This window comes from Lactuca saligna, chromosome 5 (genome assembly GCF_052625555.1).
Source record: "Lactuca saligna cultivar CGN05327 chromosome 5, ASM5262555v1, whole genome shotgun sequence".
Lineage (NCBI taxonomy): Eukaryota > Viridiplantae > Streptophyta > Magnoliopsida > Asterales > Asteraceae > Lactuca > Lactuca saligna.
This window is the reverse complement of record NC_136421.1, coordinates 177,268,453-177,278,311: the sequence shown is the minus strand read 5'-3', so window position 1 is coordinate 177,278,311 and position 9,859 is coordinate 177,268,453.

Below are 9,859 nucleotides of genomic sequence, written 5' to 3'. Positions count from 1 at the left end.
CAAGGTATAAAGTCTTGAACTTGATCCATGAGTACTTTGATCTCTTATGTTGACTTTTCGAACCTTTTTGGTCCCAAGAATGGATCTTTAAGGTTACAAATGCGTTTCTAGGGTTAGGGTTGCCACCCTTAGTGCTATTTGAGTCCCAAAGATAGAAAAGTTACCATCTTTAAGGTCTTGATGTGGCCATGCATGAGTACTAGTCATTTCTATGCAAGTAGGTTGTCAAATTTCAAGTTTGGGTCCATTTGGGGCCAAGCCACCAAGTAATCAACTTTATGGTATAAGATAGTTTATTGGTCTCAGATATGTGTTTGGAGCTTTACGTCTTAAGGGTTTAAGCCCTTTTTGAGATTATGGCTTAACAAGGTAGTACTTTGGGCGTGCAAGCCATGCAGCCTATATGCTTAGCGTACAGAGGAGTATGCCCCACACACTCACTGGATATGGGCTTTGCATCATTTGGACCTTAGTTTGGGTCATTCCTTGGACTCTGCTATTTTGGGCCATAGTAGGCCATCAGAAATCGGATTTTAGGCCAAAATATATTTGGGCTTAAGGGATGTCCCACTTGAGGATTTTGTCCCAGTTTAGAAAATTGGGCCATTTGTGGCCCACTAGTAGGCTTGGAAAGCTTATCTAGAATTGTGCCTTTCATGTTATGGATTTGGGCCCAGGTCATGGACTGGATTAGATAAGGGGTAAAATGGTTAATATACCTTAAGAATGATTATTGGGTTTTGACTAAGTGTTATTTTGTACTGATAGCCCGAGGAGTCGTTAGAGCCACTACTAGAGATTTCTTATCGTGAGATTTTGCATTCAGCTTTGCGAGGTGAGTTACCTTCCGAGTATAAGTGGGTCGAAGCCAGCAAATGTTGGCCCACTAGTAGTTGTTTACAGTAGAGATGATTATCTTTGTGATAATTATCTGGTATGCCACTATCTGTTGAGATTTAGCTACCTTTATGCTATGTCATTATGTGGTAGTGGTAGGGGTGAAACAGACCCCATAATCGTTCGAAGAGACCGAAGGGTAGGCCAGCACCCAGATATGCTAGGTAGTATATGATTTATGTGCTTAGATGCTATGCTATTATGTGGTAGTGGTAGTGGTGAAATAGACCCCATAACAGGTTCAAAGAGACCAAAGGGGTACGCCAACATCCATATATACTAGGAAGTTACTGGTTGAAAGAGACCGAAGGGGTAGGCCAACACCTAGATATGCTAGGTGATTACCGGTTGAAAGAGACCGAAAGGGTAGGCCATCACCCAGATATGCTAGGTGGTTACTGGTTAAAAGAGACCGAAGGGGTATGCCAGCACCCGGATATGCTTGGCAGTATGTTTATTGTATGGTATGTGGTATGATGGGGGAACTCACCACTCTTTGTGCTTACAGTTTTCAGTTTTGGTTTCAGATACATCTTCTTCAAATTGAAAGGAGTAGGCATGATCGCAGTGCATTACATTATTATTTTCCGCAAATGAGATCTTTTGGAGTTGTACTATGATGATGTTCTTATGACATGTTTTGGATATTGATTTTGATTATGACATGTGATGACACTATTGTTGTTTTCAGACTATTATCTTTTATAATTTCGTAATCAAAAATGAAATTTTGTGGTAATGAATTTTATGATGTTACAATCGCACAAGGAAAAGATGGCTATGTTTTTTATGATGACTAGTCGTAATCAATGTTACGTGATTATCAAGCGGAGATTTCAACACTCAAAGCAAACAATTCATAAATTTTTTATAAACTTTTGGACGAAATGATGCTTTTCGCAAAAGACACTATTGTACCAACTTCTTTTATTCCGAATCCAAACATTCCAGGACATAATAGGAGGCTACAACGTGTTTTCAAAGGAGCAGTCGGTGCACTTGATGACACTTTGATACATGTTGTTGTCCCTGCTAAGAAACAATATTTATATAAAAGTAGGGAAGATGGAGATTTTTACTAAAATGTAGTGTCAATTTGGGACTTCAATATGATTTTTATGTTTGTTGTCGCCGGTTGAGAAGGGTTAAAACATGATTCTAGAATATTATTAGAAGAATTAACAATCCACATGCATCATTCCCTTTTTCACCACCATGTAAATTTTTTGTTTTTCAATATTTTTATCTTAATTTGAACATTAATTCATGTTTCCACCACATGCATCATTCGTGTTTTTTAAACAAAGAAACATTACCATGGCATGTTTCGCACTTCATAATTTTACAAGCAAAGAAGGATTGAGTGATGAGTATTTCTCACGATACGATGAACCCAGTGTCTCGTTTCGAGATAATATTGTGCCTATTAATGATGATGAAAACGAGGTTTGGATACATGGTACTGTAATAGATCATGAACATATGACTTAATTATGGGATTAAAATGCTGAGCAGTTGATGCAAAATATTGAATGAGTTATTTTAAATGTAATTGTTACTGTAAAACTAAATCATTTACTACAAGACTAATTTAGTAGCATGAATTTTATCTCAATTTTGTACGACTATTATTATTAATGTAAAACCAATTTATTCAAAATTCAATTTGTTTCAGTAACCTGCAGACGTTAAAAAACGAACAGACTTCTTATTGCTGACGTTTTGTCCACCTCTTCTACTCTAAAGGCTTGTAGATGTGGTCCACAGACAACGAAGATTTTGGCTTCAGAAAAACTATAGCTCCTCAAAAAAGATGCAAAAACTCTTAATAGATTAAAATGTTGTTGTATAAGGTAGTTTTTGAAAAAAAAATTGAAATTATTGCTTGAGTGAAATAAGCTCTAAAACATGATGAATTTATATGCATGAGATTTATTTTATATATCAAAATGGAAAAAGGTTAAAGTTTGACAAGTTTATTTATTTATTTATCTATTCCTATTTGATAAAGAATATATCCTAAAACCAAGGTTGTAGAACTCGCTACTTTGTACCTGTTTGGCCGACTATCGAGTAGCGAGTACTCAGGAGTACCGGGGAGTACTCAGATTCAGTAATTCATGTATAAATTTTTTCTAAGAAATTATATATTTCAAAATCATAAGTTGTTGAAATATATAACAAAATTAGATAGATGTGAAGACACAAAAACTGAAAAACACGCAATAGTCTGACTTCATGAGTAATTATTAAATATTTAAGATATATATATATATATATATATATATATATATATATATATATATATATATATATATATATATATATATATAGTAAGAATCACATTTGTCTGTGTGTGTCAAATAATAAATCATTTACTATAATATACATATTAGCCACCGATTTGGCCATGTTTTACATAATTGCTTGCTTTAGTGAATGGCCGATCAGGGCGTACTCAGATTCCTTAACTTGCCTCGGTAAGGGGCCGAGTATGGAGTACTCGGCCTAGTACTCAGGCGACTCAACGAGTTTTAAAAGATTTCCTAAAACAATTATTGAAAAAGTGATTCTAATGATCTCAAAATACTTAGTGGTCTCAATAAAACTGTAACAATCGGTTATTTCAGGTAAATTTCTTTACCTTATCTAGAAGCTTAAGTATTTGAAAATTTGGCCATATGCGGGGGGTAGATATGTTCCTATGTAGCGCGTAGGAAGGAATCTGAATATGGGAGTTTAATGATCTATGCAGGGCGTAGAACTTTTTATGCAATGTGTAGCTGCCTTGGACCAAAACCCTAATATAGGGGTTTTGAACCCTATTTAAGGGCTTTATCTCTCTGGAGGATCTTCTATTCTTAGCCTCCATTTCCCAAACACCCCCTTTGAAACCCTAGTTTCATTTTGGTGTATTTGTGAGCTTAAGATGTGTTTATGTGCTTTTGAAGAATGAAGAATGTGATGGTGTTGTTTAGAAGCTCAATTCAGCCTTGGATCTGGAAGATCCATTTCCTCATCTATGTGTAGGTGGTATAAAGTTCCTACCTTGATGTATTTTAATGCTAGACCTATCTTTGTTTATATTTTCATACTTTTTGTGCCCATATCCATGGTGTATATGCGTATGAGCTACTCCAAACCATTAGAGTGTCATTTCCTGACATTTTTTGGCTGGATAAGTTATAAAAATAAGAGCTTGGTCACTCTCATTCATCTATGCATGAGTTATGGAGATTTAGGTGACTTTTTGAATTTAGATTATGATCTTGTGCCTTTGGTATGCATGTAAATGGATAAAGTCAAAATTAGTAACTTTTTGACCGTTTATCCATTAGGATGTTTGAAAGAAGAGAGATTTGGAATTTGGAATGGATATTGGTCTGACTTAGTGACTTAATGAACAAGTTGAAGATTTTGGGAGTACACAGGGCGTAACTTCCCTTATGTAGGGCGTAGAGTCAATCTCCTAAATTTTGCCACTCTAGGCTCTATGTAGGGCTTAGAGTTGTCACGCATGGCGTAACCTGACTAAATGTTGAGTTTGACTTTTTGACCGTTAACTTTGACCAATTTTCACTATAGGTCAAAAATGGGGTAATTCGAGTAGTAGAATGAGGCTTGGTCCGTGTTTGATATTCAGGTGACTTGTAGAGCCAGTATTTGGAGAAGTGATCAGTTCAACTATCTTTTAGACTTTGAGGTGAGTTTTTCCTCACTGTACTCGTGGGGTCGAAGGCACCAATGCCGACCCACTATGTTATGTTATGTATCCTGGTATATGGTGTGATGTTATGCGTTAGTGACTCGTTAGATTGGTAGGTCTATATGGTTACATGTAACTTAAGGTTAAATGTTTATATGTTGCATATGTCAATATAGTGTAGGTGGTTTGAGGCAGATCTACTTTGTGTTGTAGGCCAACAAACCCAGGGGCAATCCGGGAGACTGTGGGGTATTTTGGAGGAACTCGCTAAAATTTGGTTTACAGTTTGATTTAATGGTTTCAGGTACATCATATGATCTGGGAAAGGAGAAGGTGTAATTGTGCACATCATCTTTGGATATTATATTGAGAAATGATTTTAGGATACTTTGATTTATGATTATGGATTTTTTGGAAGCAATGTTTGTATGATTTGTACGTTATTAAATGGTTTTGAAAAGGAAAATTTTTACTAAATAATAGTATGATTTGTATGTTATTAAATGGTTTTGAAAATGCAAAAACGGCCCCTTTGGTTATTATGGGACTTTAGTTAAAAATATTTGGTGGTGCATCGGTGGTCCAATTTTGGATACCTTGGTGGTTTTGGTCACTATGGTTTGCATTTTTTTGTGATCTTGGTCCATATCCTACCTAAAATGACGAATATGCCCTTAACTAATACTTTTTTTTTAGTTTCTTTTAACAATTTTATTACTATTTTAATTATAAAAATAAAAAAGGAATAGCACACTTCACCACCCGCTAACCTACTCACCCTCTTTCACTCTTCACTATTTTCAATCAGCATCTCTCGCATGCCAGACACCACCACATACCACATGTCAGACCACCACCACAATCAATCGGATCTGCCTTGGAATGTCCAAAAAACCCATATCTTTTTGTCTCTGGTAATCCAAGGTTACCACCGACAATCCATAACAAGAACCATATACGATGACTCTGTTACCCTAACTCTGACGGCAAGAAGAGGCCTGGTGGTTTCAGATCAAGGCATAAAGAGGTCAATTTTGGCTATGATCTGATTTTAATGTATAGATCCATTTGTTCTAGTGAAGATAAAAACGACACCACCTTCCTGTTGGAATAGTGTCTAAGGCTGCAACTATAATGGGCAAGTATTTGATCCGGTTGTGCATGGTCCTTTTGGGTTGCCTTCACCATAGCAACTTGATGGATGATTTGTTAAGAGAGAGTAAATATTATAAGGAATAATATATGGTTATTTGATTAATATAAGTCATAGATTAATTGGAATTAATTTGGTGACTTAAAGAGATTAATTAAATAAAGGGGTATAAACTGTCAATTGTTTGATAGTTAAACTTTAGACTGTAAATCCATTGGGATATGCTTTGGAAGAATTCTATGAGATATAGGATAGCTAAAATCGTCCAAAGACTTATCTATGGAATGGATTTGGATAGCCTTAAGAAGATTATCCAATTAGGGTTTAGGTTGTAACCCTTAAGGAGTCTACAAGTATAAATAGACCCTAGGGGTGAGGGAATTCGACACACCATCTAAAGTAGAGATACTCTGGCCGAATTCCTCCCCTCTCCTCTCTCCTAAATCATCTTGCTTGCTATTGGTGTTTGTAAGCCATTAGAGGAGTGACATTTGTGACTCTAGAAGCTCCAAGACAACAAGATCAACAAGGAATCCAAAGGTATGATTCTGGATCTATTTCAATATTGTTATTTAACCTAATTAGCCATTAGAAGTCTTGGATTCAAAGCATGTTTAATTAGAAAGCCTAGATCCAAGCATTAGGGTTTTGCATGCGCACATAGGAAAGTTCTTATGGCTAAAACCCATCACTTCCCCCTTTGACACCAATAGTGTCGCCTCCCACTGTCGGACGAACCTCCATCAAAGCGTCGATCTGAACCTCCGGCCATAACCACCTTCAGCTTCCTCCTTCCCCAACAAGTCATCATCTGTAATGCCCGTGTTTCTGAGCTAGGCATTAATGCAGATGTAATAGTCTAGGTTAACCTTTGTAACTCATTTTGAAATAATAAGAATGTATTATTTGAGTATTATGTGTTTTATGTTTAATTGTGTGGCGTAATTGAATTAATAATAAAATTAAGCGTAAAAATAAAATGTTAGATAAAACTGATATCGATACATGAAGATGTATTGGTCGTGACAAGGATTCCAAATATATAAAGAATGCCGAAATCCGAGTTATAACGAAGAAATTATGACCTATCGAAGTTTCACGACAGAACTGATACGACACTATGTGACGTAGATATTGAATTGATGATATAGCAATATTTAGCCTTAGTGATCTAAACAAGAGTCGTGGAGCTCGTTAAACCGAGAGTGTGCATAAAAAGAACGTCCAAATCTGACTTCGTATGAGGAAGTTATGACTTTTCTAAGTTTCAGCTTAGCAGTATGCAGCCCGAAGTTTAGATTTGAGATCGAGTGATTTCTAGCCGAAACAATATAAACGAGAATCGAAGATCTCGTCGATAGTAGTGCAACAGTAAAAAGACAGACAAAAACGGACGTCAGATGAAGAAGGTATGAATTTCTAACGGAGTTTTCCTGTCCCGACCTACTAAAAATAATATAATAAAAATAATCTCAAAATTAGCCGACGGAGTCTAAATGAAAGTTGTAGAGCATAGTCTCACCTACACGTGGATATAAAGATCGTAAAAAACAGAGCTCGTATGCGAAAGTTACGAATTTTTGAAGTTTTGAAATACGGAGTATGCCCAACGTAAGTGAGTACGCCCAACGTACTCATGTTAATGGCCACGGATGAACCACGTCACATCCTCGAAAGCCTCCGGTCTTATCCACTGAGTACGCCTAGCGTACATGTCGACAAGGGAGTACACCCAGCGTACTCTACGTTACGCCTAGCGTCATCAGGGGATCAACACCTTATAAATAGAACACAAGGTCAGCCGAGTTTAGTTGCTCAAAATTTTCTCTCTCACCCTTATTCTCTCGATTTACGTGCAAGTTATACCACCGAAGCCTGGTATCATCCCGAGACCCAAAGTGAGTCTCGAAGCCCCGAAGATCCTGAGAAGAAAAGAGTTTCGAGCCGAAGCTCTGCCCGCAAGAAGCCCGGTGTTTGTGAAGATCGCCCGGTTTCATCTAAGAACTGCTACTTGTAGAGCCATAGTGTTGTCTGATAATCATCTTTTCAGGTGAGTGTGTGGTTACTTTCTTCTAACCCATAAATACGAAGTATTTCCATAAAACATGTGCTATATGTTTGTATGCTATGCGTTATTCGAAATGAGTATTGGTTGAATGTTCTATACATGTTTTATGTTGTATATATATTTATATAGTTATCTACAAATATGTTGGGTAGAACATGGGTAGATAGTGATGTGTGATGAAACAAAAATGACGAGAGGCCTCGATGTGATTGTGATCTAGTTGTCCAGCAGAATATGGATGACGACCATGGACTTTTCTAGACAGTTCAGTGGAACGCTGACAAGCTCATAACCTGTAGGTGTAGTGAACTTGGGTGTTCATTTACTGTATTCTATCCCCCTCATGGTTGCCTTTAGGACATTTATTGTTGAGGAAGCCCCTTTGCAGTAATGTCCGTCCTGATGAAAATTCCTAGACTAGGTCCCTTGTGATAGTTGTTGTTTTAGGGACGTAAAGTGAGGATAACGAGAATGGGTAATCGGGTTATTGTTGGTTGGTGAAGTTAAATATAATTATTTATTGTGGGTTGAAAACCCTATATGCTCACCAGGCTCCCAAGCCTGACCCACTCAGTTTCTTTGTATTATAGGTAGTGGCGTGAGAGCATAAGTTGGAGAACTTGTGAAAATGTTTTTATTTATAGACCAATAGTTATATGTAACTGTGTATGGTCTATGTTTTATTGTTCATATATTTGTATCTGTATCGGAACATGACATCCTGAGTTTTGGTATATAATAAAAATACATTTCTTAAAGAAATGCATTGATAAACTTTATTTTATCATATTGTGTTTTAGGGACAAATTCTGCAACTCTTTTAAATCAATGGATTTACTCTGAAATTATTTTAAAAAACATAAATGAAACCTGTCTTTTCTGGCCGTGATTTTGGGGATGTCACAGTTGGTATCAGAGCATTAGTTTAAGCGAACTACGAATTTCCAGGATTTCTAAACTTTAACTTAGAATGCTAAGTGAAATTGTGAGATGTGTGTTTGTTATATTTTAGACACAAGCACTAGCTTATTTTAAGTAAGTTGCTTAAAATGCTTTTATGTGCTAAATGTTATAGGTTTACCATATATGATATTATTTGTTTAGATCTACGGTTTGTTGCCAACCGGGTCTGAAAGCTTATGTGTTTAGGATTCTAAGCGTGTGGCTACGATATTAGATCTATCATGTAAACATTTCGGAGTGATAAGGATGATTTAATTATCTATCGTGATTGAGGATCTAATTTCACCTTATTCGGTGTGTAGATAAAAAATGGTAAGAACCAGAAGTGGAGTTGGAAATGTGAACGAAGACAGGAATCAACCACCTTTGGTTGAGTGAGTACCTGTTGTAGCAACAACACCTGAGAAAATAACAATGATTGGGGTACAATTAATGATTCAAATGATGTTGGATTGTCAAATGGATGAAACTAGACGTCTGCTTTGGTATAATCGTGAAGAACTTTCAATGCCAATTGAACAGCCTAAGTTGAATGAAGGGCATTCGGAAGTAGCTAACTTTCATGGGACTGTTGGTCAAGCCAACCCACCGTTAGTTAGACAAAACCACCAGTAGGGCGGAATTGATGGACTTGGATGCAAGTACAATGACATTTTGACTTACAAACCATCAACCTTCACTGGAAAGGAGGATCCGATCAGATTTATGGATTGGATCTCAGAAATGGAGCTAGCCTTCATGACATGTGGCGGCAGAGGCAAGTTGTAGACCACATTCACAGTACATCAGTTCAGGGGTGGAGTTGTTCGTTGGTGGAACACCCTGTGGAAGATCTTAAGCCCTAATGAGCCACTGCAACTGACTTGGGCAGAGTTCTTGGTGCAGTTCAAGCACAAGTTTTGCTCGACCCAAAATCTACTGGAGTTGGAGAACAAGTTTCTGATGTTGACAAAAGGTAGCATGTAAGTCGACGATTACACTAAAACCATCTCCAACAAAATGGAGTTTGCTTTGCGCATCGTTCTATACGAGTTGACGGAAATTGAACGATATGCAAAGGAACTCCCATGGG